The sequence below is a fragment of the Hemicordylus capensis genome, chromosome 2, assembly GCF_027244095.1.
Source record: "Hemicordylus capensis ecotype Gifberg chromosome 2, rHemCap1.1.pri, whole genome shotgun sequence".
Classification (NCBI taxonomy): domain Eukaryota; kingdom Metazoa; phylum Chordata; class Lepidosauria; order Squamata; family Cordylidae; genus Hemicordylus; species Hemicordylus capensis.
Window position 1 is genome coordinate 153,996,896 of NC_069658.1, and position 20,616 is coordinate 154,017,511.

Below are 20,616 nucleotides of genomic sequence, written 5' to 3' on the forward strand. Positions count from 1 at the left end.
ATCAGATGGAGACCTTGCACCCCACGAGGCCCAACAACACCCCCAATGAAAAGGAACACACTGCATAGCACAGGCAAGACCTGATGGCAATTGCATCTGCTTACCTTAACCAGCTGGGATTTGCCACCTAAAACAAACACACACACACACACACACATACACAAGAAGAATGAAAAGGAACTCATTGCATAGCACTGGGAAGACCTGATGGCAAAATTGCCTCTGCTTACCTTACCCAGCTCGGATTTGCCACCTAAAAGAAACACACACAACACAAAACAACAACAAGGAATGAACAGGAACACATTGCATAGCACTGCTAAGACCTGATGGCAATTGCCTCTGCTTACCTTAACCAGCTGGGATTCACCACCTAAAAACAAACACACACAAACACACAGACAAGGAATGTAAAGGAACACATTGATTAGCACTAGAAAGACAGGATGGCAAAATTGCCTCTGCTTACCTTACCCATCTGGGATTTACGACCTAAAAGAAACAAACACACTCACACACAAATGAGGAATGAAAAGGAACACATTGCATAGCACTAGGAAGACCAGATGGCAAAATTGCCTCTGCTTACCTTACGCAGCTGAGATTTGCCAACTAAAACAAACACACAAATGAGGAATGTAGAGGAGTACATTGCATAGCCCGGGAAAGTGTTGGAGATGGACTACCAGTGCATCAACTTTTTGCACCAACTATCCTTATGACCACTAGGGGCATTGGGGGTAGAGATAGTGAGTAAGGGTCTCCCTAATTGTTCTATCGGTCTCTACTCTATAACCCCTGATAGGACTCTTCAGGTATTTCCTGTTGAGAGTCAGAAAGAATCCCTTCCTTTCCTCTTAGAGAGCAGATGGAAACATCTCTCTCTCTCCCCCACCTATTCATTATGTTCTTCTATAAATTAGGGTTAGGTCTTTCCTAACCAAAGTATACTTCACCAATAAATACTTTGTATTTATTCTACAAGAATCTCCATGTGTCTTCTCTAAATAGCTGCAACAACTAAACTCTGCAACTACTCTGTAACTGGAATGGGTAGCTTCTTTAGTGCTCTGCTAATTAACTGGGGGATAAAAATTACAACCCCCCAAGAGAAAGAGCTGCTGGCAAGATCGCCTCTGCTCAGAGGTGCACCTAAGTAATTTTGGAGCCTGGACCTAAAGGCCTTTGGAGCCCACACCCCACATGGCTAATTAAACATTTTTTAACACATACATTCTTTAGGGCACAAACCACACCACCCAGGACAGACTAAAGATTATTTGGGAGCCCCCAAGGAGTAGGGACGCCAGGGGCTGCATCCCCAAAATCCAGGAGTAAAAGCACCTCTGCCACTGCTTACCTTACTCAGCTCAGATTTGCCACCTAAAAGAAATGCACACACGCACAAACACACAAATGAGGAATGAAAAGGGGCTGGAATGAAATGCGGAATGAAATGAGGAATGAAAAGGGGCATCAAGGAAAGGGCAGGTTTCCTACCTGTAACCGTAGTTCTTCAAGTGGTCTTCTGTGCGTTCACACTTGGCTTTTGCGCTTGCCCAGAGCCGCGTTCTGGAAGCTTCCAAAGCTTCACCCCCCAAAAAGGAAAAAAGAGCGGGAAGACCCACTCCCTCGGTAGGTTGAACCCCACACTACCTCTGTCAAGGAGACCGCCGCTCAACAAAAGAGACCAGCTGCTGTGGGGAGGTAGGGCGGGAGTGTGAATGCACAGAAGACCACTCGAAGAACTATGGTTACAACAACAACAATATTTTCACACTGTCTTTCAACAAAGGTTTCCAAAGTTGCTTATATAGAGAAATAATAGAACAAACAAACAAACAAACAATCAAGATGATGCCCCAAACACACAGTCTTGGCAGTCAGGTTTGGACTGAGCCTGCGCTTGGTCATTCTCTTCCATTCTCTGCTGCATCTCACTCACCAAAATGGCTTCAACAATATGAGGCTTGCTAAACTGTAATAAGTCCTCCTGGCCCCTGGACTCTGTGACTTTCACTTGCTGTGAAACGGAATTAAGGACGGAGGTCCACCAGAGGATGATTTGAAAATTAGAAGCATTGAGCTGTTAGTGATGGAAGGACTTCTCTGTGGCTTCCTGGAAATGGACCAGACACCCTTACTTCATGGGTTGCTCTCAAGCCCTTTCTGGGGACCCCACCCCCTCATGGATTATTCTGCTACTTCTCAGGGAGATTGCAGAACTGGGGAAAGGATCAGAGCAGAGCAGAGCAAATGCCTCTCACAGAAATGACCTGGGCTATGTGGAGGAAGGCCCTCTACTCAATGATACCCTACCTTAGCTCTTTCCTTTTTTTTTTTTGCCATGCAGTGCTCAAGGCTGGAAGGGAAGAAGAAATTCAGGCCCACAAATTTTAAATGAAGGCTCACAGATCTGCCAGTTTGCTAAGCACTAGCAGTCCCACCCTCCCAAAACAGTCACCCCAGTCCCAACCATTCCCCAGGAGCCTAGGGCACCTCCTCACCAATTGTGACTCCCGACTACGTTTGGAAGCCCCCTTCTGCAGTTGGAGGAGGAGCCGAAGTTGGCTCAACACGGTTCCTCCTCTTGAAGAACCTCCGTCTGGGGGGCTTCCCCTTGGAGTCACGTGTGTGGGAGGTCTGAAAGAGCTGCCTGCAGCACTGGCAGACCCTTCGCAGCCTAGAAGAGAGCAGGGAGAAGGTGAGAAAGAGACCCTTAGGCAGACATTTGGAGGAGAGGGGGCCAATGGAAGGTATGCAGAACAGCTGGGGCAGCAATACAAGTAGCCCACTAGGTTTCCAGGTATTGCGCCGTCTTCTTTCTGGCTGAGGAATTAAGTAAAGAAAGCTGCCAAAATGCATTGGTGCAGAGACCTTTGGAACACTGTGTGCACTTCTGCTCAACCCAACTCACCAAGCTTATGTTAGAGCTGGGAAAGGCATAGAAAAGGACCACGAAAGAGCTCAGGGGTGTAGCTCCTTCCTGGAAGGGAAAAGGTGGAGGCAACAGGGACCTTTTCATTTAGAAAGAAGAAAAGAATGGAGGGCATGACAGAGGTGCACCCTCTCTTCACATCGTGCACCATGTTTGGGATGGGCTTTTGGAGTATGCTGCCACAAGATGAAGTGAAGGCCAGTGCCCTAGCCAGCAGTCACTTTTCACTTGCAACTAACACTGGTGTGCCGGTTTCCTTGGTGCTGCCAGGGACACCATGCTGCTGGACCAGGAAGTGGAGATGACACTGCTGCTGGGTGTGGACTGCACACTAGAAGTAGGCACTCCCGCAAAAGGCTGAGCAGTCCTAGGCCTCCAAAGGTGTGCCACAGACCCAACATGAAGAGTAGCACACTTCAGTAACAAGGATTTAGGATTAGATGAAAAGGAAAAGGTGTGTAATAAGAACAAGTGTCTTTTCATAAGACAGTCTGTAAGAGAGAGTTTTCATTCAGCATACTGATAACACCTTGCACCAAATCTCCGGAGGATCTCTCCCAGTGGTTTCATGTAGGTGTTAAAGTACTTTGGAGACAATATGGAGCCCTGAGGAACACCATATGAAAGTTCAGATTTGAAAGAGCAACAGTCTCCAAGGGACCCCGTGTGGAATCTGCCCGAGAGGTAGGAGCGGAACCACTGCAAAGCAGTGCCTCCCACCCCCAACCCCCTCAGACACTCCATCACCAAAGATGATGATTTCAATATGACAGCCGATATGCGTAAAGATGTGCTTTTTCAATTGGACTGTGTAACTGAACAGGCCAGGCTTGCAGACTCTTGAAAACTCAAGAAGTGTTCTACCATATGGCCTGAAAGACTAGCACATAGGCAAATACATGTGATCAATGAGCTTGGGGGAAAGGGACTTATTAAGGACTTTAAAGTGGAGTCATGCAGAGAAGCTGCCACAAGGTGCCAGTGTTGCTTACTTAATCAAGGGGTGAGACCCAGCTTTTCTGCATGCCAGACACAGACAGAGTCACAGCGTCCTCTGGAGCTAATACATTCTAATGTCATAGGAACATAGGAAGCTGCCATATACGGAGTCAGACCATTAGTCCATCTAGCTCAGTATTGTCTACACAGACTGGCAGTGACTTCTGCAAGGTTGCAGGCAGGAATCTCTCTCAGCCCTATCTTGGAGAAGCCAGGGAGGGAACCTGGAACCTTCTGCTCTTCCCAGAGCAGCTCCATCCCCTAAGGGGAAGATCTTACAGTGCTATTCTCCCATTCACATGCAACCAGGGCGGACCCCAACCTTCTCCCAACCTTGGAGAAGCCGCTGCCAGTCTGTGCAGACAATACTGAGCTAGATGGACCTATGGTCTGACTCAGTACATGGCAGCTTCCTATGTGTTCCTAAGTACTTGCAAAGTAGATTGCCAGCTAAAGCAATAGACAAGACACCATTTGGCTTGGGCACAAACCCTCTCTAAACCATGTCAAAATGTTGGGATCAAAGGCTTATGCATACGTCCCAAAGGCCAAGAGAACCAAACTCAATCACAAATGCGAACTGGGAGTGTTGGTTGGATATGCGCCTGGCCAAAAGGGATAGAGAATCCTTGATCCTACAAGTGGAGAGGTCAGGATCTACAAGGTGGTGTCATTTGATGAGAGACAAGGGCCAACTAGAGGTGATGTACCAGAACTTGTGCCAGAGATCCAGGTGAAAGAGGAAGCACGTGGGTGGAGTCTCATGATGCAAGAGCCAGACAGTGAATCCAAAGAATCTGTGCCACAACCAGAAGGAGGTTCAGAAGGGGATACAGATTCAGAAGGGGCTGCACAGCCTGAGCCAGAACTGAGGCGCTGCTAGAGGCCCAACAAAGGGGTTCCACCCCAAAGGTTCTCTCTTGGGACCAAAGGAGGAGAGCTACAAGAACCCACCACATGGGGAGAGAAGGAAAAGATGCCAGCTGACAAAAGGTGAGAAATGCAGCATTTGAAGAAATTGACACCCTGCACAAAAATGAGACTTGAAGACTTGTGTCAATCCCCGCAGGAAGAAAGACTGTGGGATGCAAGTTGGTCTTGAAAGTCAAGCAGGATGCAGAAGGGGATGTAGAGCACTACAAGGCAAGGCAAGTAGCCAAGGGATACTCCCAGAACTATGGTGAGGACTACAATGAGACCTTTGCACCACTTGTGACAGACACTTCAATTAGGACACTGCTCAGCGTGGCAGCGGTCAGAAAGATGCAAGTTGAACACATGGATGTAAAGACTGCCTTCCCTCATGGGGAAATTGAGGAAGACATCTACATGCAACAGCCACAGGCTATGAGGTACCTAGAAAGAAGGGGCTTTGTGCAAACTAGAAAGGAGCATCTATGGCTCCGAAACAAGCAGCCAGAGTGTGGAATGAGAAACGAAATCAACTGCTACTTAAGGAAAGGTTCTCACAAGGAAAAGCTGACCCCTGCCTATATTCAAGATTCAGAGACAATAGATGGACTTACATCCTGACTTCTGTTGATGACTTGACTATTACATGAGAGGAAAAGCAAGACAGCCATGAGACTGTACAGCACCTGAACAAGGAAATAGAGGTGAAGGAAGTTGGAAACCTCTCCTATTACCCTGGCATCCTAATACAAAAGAGAAGGGGATGGGACATTCCTTCTCCACTGTAAGTAGAAGAGAAAGGATCTTCTCGAATGCCTGGCAGCTTCCTTGGTGCTTTGCTAAATATTCACAAACTGCAACAACAGCCTCCTTGAAGTGAATGACCATCACTGGGTTTGTGCATGTGTACTTGGGGAAATTACAATGCTGCAGCAACCACATTGTAAATCTCCACAAGCCCATTCTAAGGAGACATGGAGAATCCCAGTGCAATTGTCAAGTTGTACACAATGCTTTTCTAAGTGTTAGCAACAAGATGGAGATCAGATCCTAGGAGGCTGTTTTCAGCAACAGCTCCCTGGTGACCACCAGTACCTGGTCTGACCATTCACACTCCAATTTGCTTGAAGAAAAGCTTTGCCATATATGGGCAAAACTTAAGTACCCCAAAATATACCTAGGATACCAATAGCAGGGGCGGAGCTATAATTGAGCAAAAGGGTTCAAAGAACACAGGCCTCCAGCTCTATCCCTCCCTATTTTCTCGATTGTCTCCCTTACTCTGAGGGGCCGCCAGAGAGAGGGATGAACACGGGCCCCCTCTCCCCTAGCTATGCCCCTGACCAATAGGGCTGGCTCATTATAAGAGAATAGCAACTCAGGCTTGTATTGTGCCAGCTCAGATGCAGCTCTTTGATTAGAACCTTGAAGTCCACTCCCCTCTTCCACAATCAAGCGTGATTTCGGTGCATGACAAGCAACACCAAACAGCTTGAGATGTCCCATGTGCAGCCTGGCTTGCTCTGTACAGGCCTCTGCTACAGGGGAAACTTGTCTCAGGCTCGTTAGATTGCCGTGAACATGTTCGAAAGCACAGCTTGGGGCACTCCCTTCTTCTTTGTCTGCTCCGCTCTTTCCTTCCTTCCTTCCTACCGTCCTTCCTTCCCTCCTCATGAAGGAAGTACAAGTGGCAGGCTTTTAATCTAAGTTTGTAACTTCTTTAAAACAAACTGTTTTAGAACAGTTTGTTTTTAAAAAACACTTTACAAAACACTTTAAAAAACACTTAAAAACACTTTCTCCAGGCCTCTACTCTGAGCTCATCCAACTGGATTACTATGCTAAATGAGGGAGGTGGATTCAAATTCCCCTCTACAATTGGGACATCCGTCAAGCACGTCACAATAGGCATGTTCACAGCTGGTGCCCTTCCTGATTGGGCAGGCAGGCGGGCGGGGGACTCTAGTCAGACCTGGCCAGGAAGAGAGGGAGAAAGGAACATTGGTCTTACCGTGAAGGGTTCTTTTCCCCTGTAGTAGGAGATCCTCATGATGGGTAGTGAACTGAGCATGCTCGAGACAGAACTGGACCACGTGACTTGTTTGTGGGCGTAGCCTCCTCCGTCCTAACCCCAGTTCCAGGGCTGTTGAGCGAGGTGGTATGTCGAGTGGAGAGAGCTCTGTGTAAGTACTCTGTAAGCTGTAGGTAAAGAAGAAAGTGGGAAGAACTCGGAAGAGAGGTTAGAGAATAAGATAGACAAGTGCAAAAAACAGCCTAGGAGTCTACTCCTGAGGGGCTGCCTCCATCCCTGATCAGGGCCATCCTCCAGTGGGCCCCGTTAACCATCTGTGTATCTAGCTCCCGAAAATACATCCGGGTGGGGCTGAGGATCTCCTACTACAGGGAAAAAGAACCCTTCACGGTAAGACCAATGTTCCTTTTTCCCCTGAGTAGGAGATCCTCATGATGGGACGTGCCCAAGCTGAAGACACTAATCTCTGGGATGGGAAGGATGTATTCAAACCCCTTGTCAAAGCACCGTGCGCTCCAAGGCTGCCTGTGCCGCTGAGTGGTCAGAACCTTATAGTGCCTAGGGGAACGGAGCAGCGGAAGGCCAGGTGGCTGGTGCTCTGCAGATCCCCGAAAGTAGGATGGGCTGGGAAAAAGGCCGCAAAGGTAGCTGTGCTTCTGGTCGATCGCGCCATGAACCGAGTGTTGAGATCCGAGTAGGCTGGGTGAATGCATGATCCGATCCTGCCAGTCGAGGCGCCTTTAGAAACTCTGTTCCCCAAAGAGAAGAGACGGGAAAAGACAAGGAGGGTGTTGGACTTGTGAATGTGTCTGGTGCGATGAACGCCAAGCCCTGGGCCCATCAGGCTTGTGCTACAATCATTCCCCTGGCTGGACAGGGGAAAGGCAGAATGAAGGAAGAATGTCAACTCTGGATCTATGAAAGTGAGAATTAACATTTGGGAGGGAGGTGGTGTTCAGACCATGATGCACTGCATCTAGCTGGAAGGTGCAATATACCTTCTGTGCCAAGAGGGTACCTAGCTCAGAAATCCTTGAGCCAAGGTAATAGCTACCAGGAAGAGGGCCTTATAAGACAAGAGCTTCAGTGGACTGGTAGAAATGGGCTCGAAGGAGTCCTTCGTGAGAGCGTTTTGGAACTCAGTTGAAGTCCCCGGCAAAGAACACCTGACTAGAGAGGAGACAGGTGTGTCACTCCCCGAGGAATTTGTATGAGAGTGGGCGCAGGTTCGGTTGGCCCAAGTCAGTGGAAGCAAAAAGGGCAAAACCGAGGCTAGTGAGGAGGTTTGGTGCCTCAGGGTGCTTGGTTGCCGAGGAAGGTCTAGGCCGGCCTGGAGAAAGGTGAGGACCTCAGGCACCCCTGTGGGGAATGGATCTCTCTTTGTGAGATCAACCCTCTGTGGAAGGCGAGCCAGGATATATTCAATTGGTTGATTGGTGTCTGAAGCTGGAATGGTGTCCTAGACCTGTAGTTTCTCTTTCTTTCTTTCTTTCTTTCTTTCTTTCTTTCTTTCTTTCTTTCTTTCTTTCTTTCTTTCTTTCTTTCTTTCAGACAATACATACACATAATAGAAGACCGATACATAAAAACATCCATTAACCATCCTTCCAGATATGTAAATAATTAGATGGAGGAGAATAATTAAAATTATCTTGATTTGTGAACCGAATAAAACTGACCAGATCCTAAAGAAAAATCAGGAGAATTAGCTTGATCTGTTCGAAGACAAATAATATGAGTCAATTTTCCCCCCAGATATGGCAATGTGCCACAAGACTGGTACCAAGAAGTCAACGACATAGTTTTATGCTTCCAGCGTAGTGCAATGGAAAATCCAGCCTCAGTTAACATAAAAACGATAAGATCCTTAGATGATCATGTCAAACTAACTTCCGAAAATATATGTAATAGAGGCAACTCTGCCCAAAAGCAGAATGAGACCAGCATAAACGGAAGTATTCTCAATCACAACACCCTATCACCCTATCACAAGAGCCATTCCAACATCATGGGGACCAACTCTGATTGATGTGGGCTGCTCTAGAAGGGGTCAAATACCACCTGACAGAGAGCTTAACAGAATACCCTCTAATTCAGGAAGACGTAGAAAACACCAGCTTCCATTTTGGTATTCCTTTCCATAGTAAGTCGCTAATAGTTTGCTGTAGGTCGTTTTCCCAAGCCAACTTAAGGCCAGTTAATGGATCAGATGATTGGCTTATTAAAATCTCCTATAATCTAGAAATCAGGCCCTTAGAGTCTTCTGAAGCCTTTAATATTAATTCCACAAACATAGTCAAACTCCTATTAGCTTGCTTAACTATATCAGGATGTAAAATAGAGGAGTGAAACTGAAGAAAATTTTAACCAAGAGCAATGCTTATTCATAAACTTCTCCCAAAATGGTTCTAATCATTTGGGGTATCGAAATAATAAAAATCCTTTCATCTATTGTGTGACACCTCCCAGACATCAAGTAATCGGGAGGGAGAGTCAAAGTTTGAAATTTGGGATGACTACAAATGGTTAACAAGGGGAAATATGGGGGAAATATGGGAGGGCAGAAATTTTATGCCAATTCCCCCAGATCTTAAATGTGGTACTTAAGGTGGATTTGTAACAGATTTAGAACTCTTAATAAATTCAAACCTCAATAACTGGTTGTTGAAATTACCAAGATGTTCCTTGGGAACCTTCATCTTCACCCAGAACCTTTCCAGGTCTACTATTAACCACAAAATATCCCGAAGATGCCAGGCTTCATAGTAGGCCATTAAGTTTAGAACTCCGATACCATCCTGTTATACTTTCCTATATAATACACTGTTACGAAATCTGAACCTTCTGACAGAAAAGCATCTTTGTGGCCCTTGGCCACTAAGTCCGCACACTCAGCCTCCCGGCAGAGAGCTGTACCGCTGGAATCGGAGTGAAGTAGTGTTGCCTGTAAGGGTGAAAGGGAACCGGACCAACTATGGGGGGCCCATTGGGCTCTCTGTGTGGAGAAGGCATGGCCTACTCTTATCCCATGTTTTGACCAAAAACTGGGTCTAAGTGGGACCAAAAGGGGTAGCTCCCACAAATGGAGCAGTAATCAAAGGAAACTTAGAATTATCATCAGCATTTTGGGTCCTAAGCCAAGATGACCTGTATACAGCCACACCCACTGCTATGGCCCGACTGTGTACAATCTAAGCTAGACTTGGCTCTAAGAGCAGCAGTCTTGTTCATTTAGTTAATGCCCTGATGAAACCTTAGGCCAATCGGAGAGACCATCTTGAACAGTGCCTTGGTCCAGAGTCAAACGCTCAAGCAAGGTGGGGTTGGTAGTGCATAACTTGAGGGAGGTGGCTGAAGGTGTCTCGGACCTTCAAGAGAAGGGAGTGTCAGCGCCTGTCATCCTGGGGCTAGAGAGGTCCCTGTCCTATGAGTGTAGGAGACCAATTGAGCCCCTGGAAGGGACAACCTTAGGCATGGCCAAAGGTATTGAGGGGTCCCCTGGGACTGGACATGTTTCTTGGGAAGGTCAACCATCGGTTTGGCTGAGGCAGGGCGCTGCCACTCCGCGCACATCGCCCTGCGAAATAGAGGGGGGAACATAACTGTGGATGTTACCGGAACAGCTGCAGGGAAAACTTGTTAGTCCAGGGGCGAAGACGTCTCTGCAGCTTCCGACGCGGAGACAGCACTGATTGTGCGCTGCGCCTTAGACAGTAAAACCTTCCGAGTTCTGCTAAGGAAAAAAGGTCTGGCAGAGTTAGAAATGGGCGGCATCACATCCCCCCCGATAATTCCCCTTCCTCCTTGTCTGGCTCCAATGGCCCAGTAGGGTCCCGAGGCAGAGATGGCAAGAAGCCCCTTTTTCTGACTGATGGTCAGGTGGTAACTGGGCTGTAGGCCTCCCCGGTCTTTGGGGAAGGGGAGGGTACGAGGTGATGCCTTTCAGGCTCTTCGTAAAATACTGGTAACTGTATAGCTACCCGCGAGGATTTGAGCTGGCACCCTTCTGCTTGTTAATCAAGCATTTCCCTGCTGCACCACTTGAGGTGACTGGGGGGAAGGGAAAAGGGGAATGGTGCAAGTTGACCCGGTGTGAGACCGGAAGGCCGCCTTATTATTATTATTATTATTACCTTTATATCTCGCTCTTCCTCCAAGGAGCCCAGAGCGGTGTACTAAATACTTAAACTTCTCTCTCACAGCAACCCTGTGAGGTAGGCCAGGCCGAGAGAGAAGTGACTGGCCCAGAGTCACCGAGCTAGTTTCATGGCTGAATGGGGACCTGAACTCAGGTCTCCCTGGTTCTAGTCCAGCACTCTAACCAGTACACCACACTGGCTGCCCTAGGGAGCATGGGGCGTTAACAACTCCTGTTCCACCAGCAAGGGTGGGAGGAAGAGGGGAAAGAATCCCTGCGCCTTCTCTTGGTTTTGCATGGCAAAAACTCTGGTCATACACCAACCACGCTCATACGGAGGAGAAAAACCCCCGAGCCATGGGCTGGGTTCAGGCGAGGGTGGAAACAACTTGGGAGTCACACGTGTCCCTGCGTGTAAGGGGTGAGGCCCCGTAGAACTGGTAAGGGCCATGCCAGGGGAGTAGCAAGCGAGGCTGTCGGTGGCTCAATGGAAAACTTTTATATCGACAGCGTTCAGTCTCCCATTCAAATGCAAACCAGGGGGGACCCTGCTTAGCAAAGGGGGAAAAATTCATGCCTGCTGCCACAAGAACACTTTCCTCCCACTGCTCCGAAAAAACTCACGCAGCCATTGAGAATCCCGGGAGAGAAAAAGTCTTTACTTACAGCGGTGACCGGTGAGGGTGCGGACCAGCCGGTTCCCCCTCAAACGCTGAGGCCCCAATGGGCGGAGGATGAGACGCCAGGATAGTGCCCACCGGGCTCTGGTCGTCTCCCTCAAAGCGAAGGCGCTTGTTGGATCCAGCCTTCCACTTGGCGCCATTGGGTTGCTTGCGCTTTTGATTTCCAGCTGGCCACCTGAATCAACAGGCGCTCCCTTAAAAGTACCTTGGAAGGACTCCCTCAGGCTGGCGCCTCTGTTTCTTGGCGTCCGCTGCGCCTGGACCTCTTGGGGGTTTTGGCCAAGTGCCGCCCCAAGGTCCCCGTCCCCATTGTCTGAGCCGGAGGCTGCAGGGGGAATCTGAAGCAGTCCTGCTGGACTAAGGCGCGGCAACAGCAAGAGCGGAGAAAACACGTGCGCAGCTGAGAGGCCGGAGCCTCCAACGCTGAGCCCTGAAAGGGTTCCTCTGAGAGGAACTCCGCGCTGGCCAGGACCCCTCCAAACAAATGCAAATACTTTAGTAAGCAGCCAATCAAGCCGAATGCAAGCTAGAAGGATTAACTTGAGCAGGAAATCTTATCTGATGGTTGGTTTGTTTGCTGGCTCCAAAGAGAGGCAGCTCCCTTCCCCACCCATGCAGAGCCAAGCGGAGAGGAAGGGGGGGAGGGGGAGGGAAACCACCAGGCAGGCCCAGACCCAAAGAGTGGTGACTCCTGTTTCCCTCCATAGCCAGAGGCTGGTCATGAAGGAGAAGAAATAAAACAAACTGAAGCAAAGGCTTAACTGCAGGAGCTCTCTCCTAAAACATCCTATCCAGGAGCCCCTGGAGGCCCAGTGGTAAAACTGCCGCCCTGTCACCAGAAGGTTACAAGTTCGATCCTGACCAGGGGCTCAAGGTGGACTCAGCCTTCCATCCGTCCGAGGTCGGTAAAATGAGTACCCAGAATGTTGGGGGGCAATATGCTAAATCATTGTAAACCGCTTAGAGAGCTTCCAGCTATAGAGCGGTATATAAATGTAAGTGCTATTGCTATTGCTATTGCCAGGGGCGTAGCAAGGTTGGAATGGGCCCAGAGACAAGATTTTAAAATGCCCCCCCCCACTCAAAGTCCAGGGCCTCCGCACACCCCAGATTTTATATCCCGCTCTTCCTCCAAGGAGCCCACAGCGGTGTACTACACACTTGTGTTTCTCTTTCACAACAACCCTGTGAAGTAGGTTAGACTGAGAGAGAAGTGACTGGCCCAGAGTCACCCAGCTAGTATCATGGCTGAATGGGGATTTGAACTCGGCTCTCCCCAGTCCTAGTCCAGCACTCTAACCACTACACCACGCTGGCTCTGTTACTTATAGGTTACTATTAATACTTCCAATGAAGTATCACTTGTAACTATTAAGAAAGCACAATTCTATGCTAATAAAATAGTTTGGATAGATGTGTTCCTATGTAGCCCAGTTCCTGCAGGATAGTTAGAAACTGAAGTGGATGGCATCTTAATTCACTCTATAAGTCACTTGATAATCTTCCCTTCAGTCCTACAATAGCACTATTTTATTTTCTCTCTCCCCACCAGTTTCTGCCCTCCCACCAGCGTTCCCCCTAATTCTTACCATCAGTGAGCAGAAAGAGTTTTGTTCTGGGCAGCACTATCAAGGCAGTGTGTGCACATCACTCTCTTTCTCACACACACACGCAGACACACTTAAGGGCCTGTGATGGGGGTTTCAGGCAGATTGGGTGGAAGATACTGCATGGGACGGAAGTCTTAGGAAGAAGGCTGAAGATGGAGTCAGAGCTGAAGGCGGAAGGGCAGGCAGAGAGCTCAGGTGCCTCTTCCCTTTCAGGAAGTCAGTTTACCAGGGAAGAGAGTCATTGCTGGCTAGATACTGATGACCTGGGGAATGGCTACCCAGTGTTAAGAGTTTGATTTTCATTGTTCATTTGTTTTAATTGTTTATCATGTTGTGAATCGCCCTGAGCCATTTTGGAAGGGCTGTATATAAGTCTGACAAAAAAATAAATAAAATAAAATAAAATAAAATAAAGAGAGACGGAATTGAGGACTGCAAGAATTCAAGCAAGCCATCAAGGAACAGCAACCAAGCCTGTTTGAAAAATTCAAGGCTGAAGAATCCATCCCAGTTGTCAGAAGGCAGGCCTGGCTTAGAACCGTCCAAGGCCTGTGGCATTTAAAGGGATAGCACACCTTTGTCATCAGCTTCTGTGATTGCCACTTGAAAGGACAATTAGGGGGAACTGACGGAAATGTCAGTTACAGATTCAAACTGATACAACAGAAGGAGAGCTGGTCTTGTGCTGGCAAGCATGACTTGTCCCTTTAGCTAAGCAGGCTCCGCCCTGGTTGCATATGAATGGGACACTTGATGTGTGAGCACTGGGAGAGATTCCCCTCAGGGGATGAAGCTGCTCTGGGAAAAGCAGAAGGTTTCAAGTTCCCTCCCTGGCTTCTCCAAAGATAGGGCTGAGAGAGATTCCTGCCTGCAACCTTGGAGAAGCTGCTGCCAGTCTGTGAAGACGATACTGAGCTAGATAGACCAATGGTCTGACTCAGTATATGGCAGCTTCCTATCTTCCTATGTTCCTACATGCAAATAATGCGCCATGCACAGTGTGGCACACAAAAACATTATATCTCACCTCCAGCCCCCCACCTCTGGCTCTGACTTTACAAGAAGTAAGGTCTCCAGGATAGCTGAGAAGAGAAAAGTATCTGCCCCTCAAGCTATATTATTTATGGCATATAGAAGAACAGGTTCATTTCTCATGGGGTTATGAAATCTCATGGCTCCTCTGTCCCTTACAGATTATTATTACATTTATATCCCGCTCTTCCTCCAAGGAGCCCAGAGCGGTGTTAAGTTTCTCTTTCACAACAACCCTGTGAAGTAGGTTAGGCTGAGAGAGAAGTGACCTGCCCAGAGTCACCCAGCTAGTTTCATGGCTGAAAGGGGATTTGAACCCGGGTCTCCCCAGTCCTAGTCCAGCACTCTAACCACTACACCACATTGATACATATGCTACATGGAAGATGCTGAAAGGCATCATCTCATACTGCGCAGGAGATGGCAATGGTAAACCCCTCCCGTATTCTACCTAAGACAACCACATGGCTCTGTGGTCACCAGGAGTAGACACCAACTCAATAGCACACTTTACCTTTACATGTCCAGAACTGAATGAGAAGTGTGTGTGTGTGTGTGTGTGTGTGTGTGTGTGTGTGTGTGTGTGTGTGTGTGTGAGAGAGAGAGAGAGAGAGAGAGATCGAGAGATCCGTATGTATATTCTTTAAACTAAGGTGTAACATATAAGTAAGGTATTCATTTCACAGCAATTCACTGGCCAGCATGAACAACCACCTTCACAAAATCCTTCTTACTCCCTTCTATCTCATCATTGAAACTTACACAAGATCACACACAGGCTTTTTCCTTTGTGCCAATTAATCTCAATTTTGTGCATACATTCATGATTAAGCAGGCAAAACACTCAAGTAGTCCTTGCTCCTTATTTTCACCCTTTAAAAAATAGTCCCTACCTATGCCTGTAAATTCTACTCAATTTACTCAAAATAATCATACTGAAAATTAAATTGAACATTATACTGCATTAAGCAACTAAAACATACTGCATTTATGCATTTTTGCCCTGGATTCTACAGGCACTGCATTTTTTGCATTCAGTACTCTGCCATCTCCAGAATCACAGACACAGAGTGATTCCATGCCCGGTATCTCCTCATTTCACAAAACATCCCCCATTTGCACCCCTCCATTTTTGCTTACTGTTTTTGAAATAGGAATGCTAAAGGATGCTTCCTCTTTGAAATGAGACTGTGCCTGAGGTCTTGCTCCCCATGTCTCCTTTCTCCTCACTCTGATCTGAAGAGCCTCACCCATGAGGTGAGGAGTGACTATGTGCATGTACAGAGAGTCTAGCCCAGAGAGCAAGCAAGGGGAGGAGGAGAGCCTCTTTCTACTTGGCTCTGGTCAGGTTTGTTTGAGAGTCCCTTTGCAAAACAAAGAGAGTCCCTTTGTTTTGACTTGTTGACTCAGACTGAGCAGAACGCCCTGTACCATAACGGGAGGTAAGCCCGGCAGAGGCAGGGGTAATTCCAGTGGAGGCAGCTACAGATCGAGTACGGCTGCATGCGCCAGTGCATGTGAAATTAAGGATATTGTGCGATGGTTTGTGCAATCTGTTAAGTCTCCTTTCTTTGGTATGGGTATGTAGACTGACCTCTTCCAATCTTTTGGCCACTGTGTCATTCTCCAGATTTGCTGGCATAGTTTGGTTAGAGCCTTGACTGATTCTTCTTCTGTTACTAGCCATATTTCTTTAGCCATTCCATCCATTCCTGTAGCCTTCTGACTTGGTAATGACCGGAGTGCTAATGTAACTACATATTCCAGTACTAGAGGTTCTTGCAAGTAGGAATATCTTCTAGAGCAGGGATTCTCAACGTTGGGTCCCCAGATGTTTTTGGACTTCAACTCCCATAATCCCCAACTAAAGGGCACTGGGACTGGAGATTATGGGAGTTGAAGTCCAAAAACATTTGGGGACCCAACATTGAGAATCCCTGTTCTAGAGTATCTTGGATGTTGGCGTCCCTGCTGTACAGATTTTCAGTATACTCCTTCCAACTCTGTTTGATCTTCTCTGAATCAGTTACTATCTGTCCTTTGGCATCTCTTAACATACCAATTCGAGGTTGGAACTTGGAACCACCCTCTGAGTTCAGAGATCTTTTGGAAAACTTGCCTTATTTTTCCATTTCTATTTCCTTCCTCAAGGTCTTTGCAAATGCCATTGTAGTACTGTTCTTTGTCTTTTCTAACAGCTTTCTGAAATTCCCTAATAAGTTCCTTCCTGAGGTCTTTATCTTTCTTGACTTTGGCTTCTCTCCTCTTCTTGGCAATTTCCACCGTCAGTTCTGACATCCATTTTACTTTCTTCTGTTTCTTGGTCTTTGGCAGTCTCTTTTCACATTTGTCCTTAACAACTTCTTTGATTTCATTCCACAGTTCCTCTGATCCAACATCAAGTCCCCAAAGGACGTTCCCCAGGGGAGTGGGAGAGATGCTTTTTTTGGACATGGAGATGTTAAAAATCATGGGGGCCAAAACAGAATTCTATGGGACCCTGTTTGTCAAAGGCTATGGCTTTTGAGCAGCCTTAAGGAAACCGCTGCCAGTCTGTGTAGACAATACTAAGCTAGATGGACCAGTGGTCTGACTCAGTATAAGGCAGTATAAGGCAGCTTCTGTTATGAGCACCCCAGAACATTAATAAGTATATGGAATATAGGCCTGTGTCTGATTTCATTTTATATTAAGAGTTCAATTAGATCTGCCTGGGTAATGCTTGGTAAATGATTTGTAGAGGCAGGGGTAATCTAGCATTGGTTATCAGTGTCTGTGGAAGCTCACTGACACAATGGGTCAGGCTTAATTACCAGTCTCACACTGCTGAAATTAACCTGTGGTCCAGTAATCCCCCTTACCAGGATGCTTCTGCCTTAAGTCAAATGTGTTAAGTAACTTGCCTCACACAGGTATACCTTTTGATGTTACTTTGAATACAAATACACACTAGATAGAGGTACACAAGAAATAATGTCTCACACAAATAGAACTAACTCTCTCTCACTAACTGCTGATTTTTAACACCTTTTGGGATCAGGCTAGCACATCTGGGGGCCCATTTGCTCAGAGATGCAGATGTACTATGGGCTATGCCCCCCTCCTCAAGATAGCAGCTAACAGAAGATGAGATGGAGATCTCTCTGAACTGACCAAATATCCTGAGCTAATTTTGGTAATTAAAAGACAATATTCAGAGGATAGCAGGAATAAAATGCCTTTTGTGATCCAGAAGACTAAAAAGGGACATCAAAGGATGGAACCACTATAAGAAGGAGTCTCTGGACATGGCAGATTAGCTATCTTGTGCCTACAACAAGATTTGCTCACAGCAATGCCAGAGTTTGCTGCTAAGGAACTCTGTCCATGAACAGGAACTGTCTGTGACTTCTACTGCGCAGTAAGAAGTCAAGGCTTCTCTAGCCATCTGGCTCTCAGCTGTGATCTGAGCACTTGCAGAACGCTCCTGTCTCCAGCCTCTTGTCTCAGCTGAAAAGATCTCCACTCTCAAGTCTCTGATCCTGGTAAATATGCTGCTCCTCTACAAGCCTTGGGTCCCTTCATCCTTGCCCCCTCCTTCTCCTTCCCCCCCTCCTTTCCCCTACTAATTCCAAACCATGCCAGCCCTCAGCTTTCCCTACACCCCCCCCCCCTTTTTCTGCCTGTATCGGAATTGTATTAGGCTTTAGGAAGATTTAATTGCACACACATATGTTAGGCACACGGGTTGAATATTGGTAAATACTGTTGCTGATAGAGTGTTCTGCTTTCTGCTTTGCTAGATTATGTTGTTAGTCTTTTATACTCAATAAAGCCCATTGAACTCTTTCAGGAGTGGTTTGATCCCCTTTCTTCCTTGTGTCCAGATCATACATGATCACTAATATAAAAGAGCTTGGTCACTTGGTGACACTATGAGCCAGACCTAATTTTGTATACCAGCTAATGAGCATATTTAGTATATAAATCAGGCCTGGTCTGTAACACTTCCAATGTTTCTAAGAGTGGTGGGAATGTATTTGAAAACTAAATCCAATGTGCAGCACATACTAGGTCTGATGTTTAGAACTTAGCAGCTGATTTAAAACAATGCAGACTTCAGATGAACCACTAAATAATGTTATATTTGCTGTTCTGATCCGGAGCTTGGGGATTGTTATGTGCAAGTTAGCACAGCACATTAATATTTTCATATACAGTGGTCCCTCTACTTACGAAATTAATCCGTTCCGAATGCACATTTGTAAGTCGAAAAATTCGTAAGTCGAAAAGCGGTTTCCCATAGGAATGCATTGGGAACGGATTAATGCGTTCCGGAGCCTAGAAAAAAGACCCAGACCCCCAGTAAGGCTTGCAAACTGCACAGGAACATTTCTTTTCAAGAATAAACAGGCAGTAAACAGGCAGGCAAGTCAAGGAAACCTCATGTAAAATTTGAAAGTCGAGGAAACCCCATCTAAAAATTTGTAAGTCAAGGAAACCCCATCTAAAAATTTGTAAGTCGAAAAAAACGCATCTAAAACCGGATCTAAAACTGCCGTTTGTAACTCGAAAAATACTTATGTCGAGTAGTTTGTAAGTCGAGGGACCACTGTATGTTTTTGAATTAGAACCCCAGTCCTTTACTATGATTCCTGTTGACTAAATAATGGGGTTGCAAGGGAGGGGGAGAGAGAGAGAGAGAAATAAGACAAAAAGAGGCCATAGATTAAGATATAAGATAATGAAAAATGCAACTCACCACAGTTGGGAATCCTAGGACCAGGTGGCCTGTATTTCTGCTCAGCCTGCTGCTGTCTAGGAGCTACATTCTCAAGACCCATGTCTGCTGCCTTATCTGAAATGCACCTGCGGGTTAGGCTGACCAGCTCTTCATCCTCATTAAGCGAGCCTCCATAGCCAGCTTGTCCACAACCTAGGTGAGAAGATGTGCATTTTAAAGTTCTCAGCACAGAGAACATGTAGTGAATGGAATGGATTTTTTGTATATATTAAATCAGCATTGGCAATATACTTTGCATATGTCAGCAAACAAAACATGGCTCAATGCTTTTTTAATCATTAGTGCAAAACAAAGCAGCTCAGCTTTAGCAACACTGACTGCTGTTCTGCCTTTTTGCCAACATATTCACCGATTATTACAAAACCTAAAAAGGGAACACACACACACACACACACAAAATGAATATTCTGCTCCAGAGCGAATGGGTGGACAGGGAAAGGTCATGTGGACCAGAAATGTGCAAATCATATGGAGCAGCAGGCAGCCCACGAGGGACCTCCAGGTACACACATACACACGGAATGAAGAGGAACACATCACTTAGACCTGAGAGCAATTGCAGCTGCTTACATTATCCAGCTGGGATTTGCCACCTATCACACACACACACACACACACAACACCGGGACCACATTGCAAACCCTCAGCCTCTCATTGCCCTGCTCTGACTGACAGCTGCTCTCAGGCAGAGCTCTTTGTCTCACGGCAGCCAATCTGTGACAGGCCCTGGATGGAGTTGCCAGCAGTCAGTGGGATCTACCAAATAAGGCAAGAGCAAGAAGCCGGTTCGAGGTAAATCAAACATCAGTGGCCCTAAAGACACATTTCAAACAGAGCAAACAGTGACCATTGCACTAGGTAAGACCCCCCCCCCACAGATCCCAATCTCCAGAGGTGCCCCTCCCCACAGAGCCCCCTCACCGCTCCCGTCATCATTGCCTGGCCCTCAGCACTGCTCTCTGCCTTCAGGATCTGTCGCAGCAGGACCGTCTCCTCAGGAAAGTCTCCGTCCTTCCAGCCTTGGTCTCTCCTCCTCCTCCTCCTCCTCCTCCTCCTCCTCCTCCGCTTCTTCCCCCCCAGCCTCCCTCCTTCCTTGGGGTCCTGGGCAGGGGCGGAGCTAAGGGAGAGGGGGGGCCTGTGTGCCCCCTGACCCCTCTCTCCAGCAGCCCCTGGTGGGCAAGAGTAAGGGAGAGCAGGAAGGAAAGAGGGAGGGGTGGAGCTGGGGGGGTGGGGGGCTCGGGCTCTTTGAACCCAAAGTCCGCTCAATTATAGCTGCACCCCCAGTCCTGGGTCACCTTCCCTCCTCCTCCTCCTCCCCCCCCCCCGGGGGCTCTTCCTCCCCCCTCTTCTCTCTTCCAACTTCTCACTCACCAGCAGCTCCAGCAACAGTTCTATTGGACGACTGGCCTGGTTACCTAGGCGACCTCCCTCCCTCCCTGCCCACCTGGTTACCTAGGCGACCTCCCTCCCTCCCTCCCTCCCTCCCTCC

At 47.4% G+C, this 20,616-nt stretch overlaps 1 long non-coding RNA gene across 1 annotated transcript; it reads right to left on the minus strand.

Moving 5' to 3' along the window:
* Positions 1-389: 389 nt before the first annotated feature.
* Positions 390-19,241, minus strand: LOC128344327 (uncharacterized). Its single transcript, XR_008315793.1, has 3 exons — positions 19,086-19,241; positions 1,361-1,383; positions 390-612 (listed from the first exon to the last, which is right to left on the minus strand). It is a non-coding gene; the product is annotated as an uncharacterized LOC128344327 (long non-coding RNA).
* Positions 19,242-20,616: the final 1,375 nt, after the last annotated feature.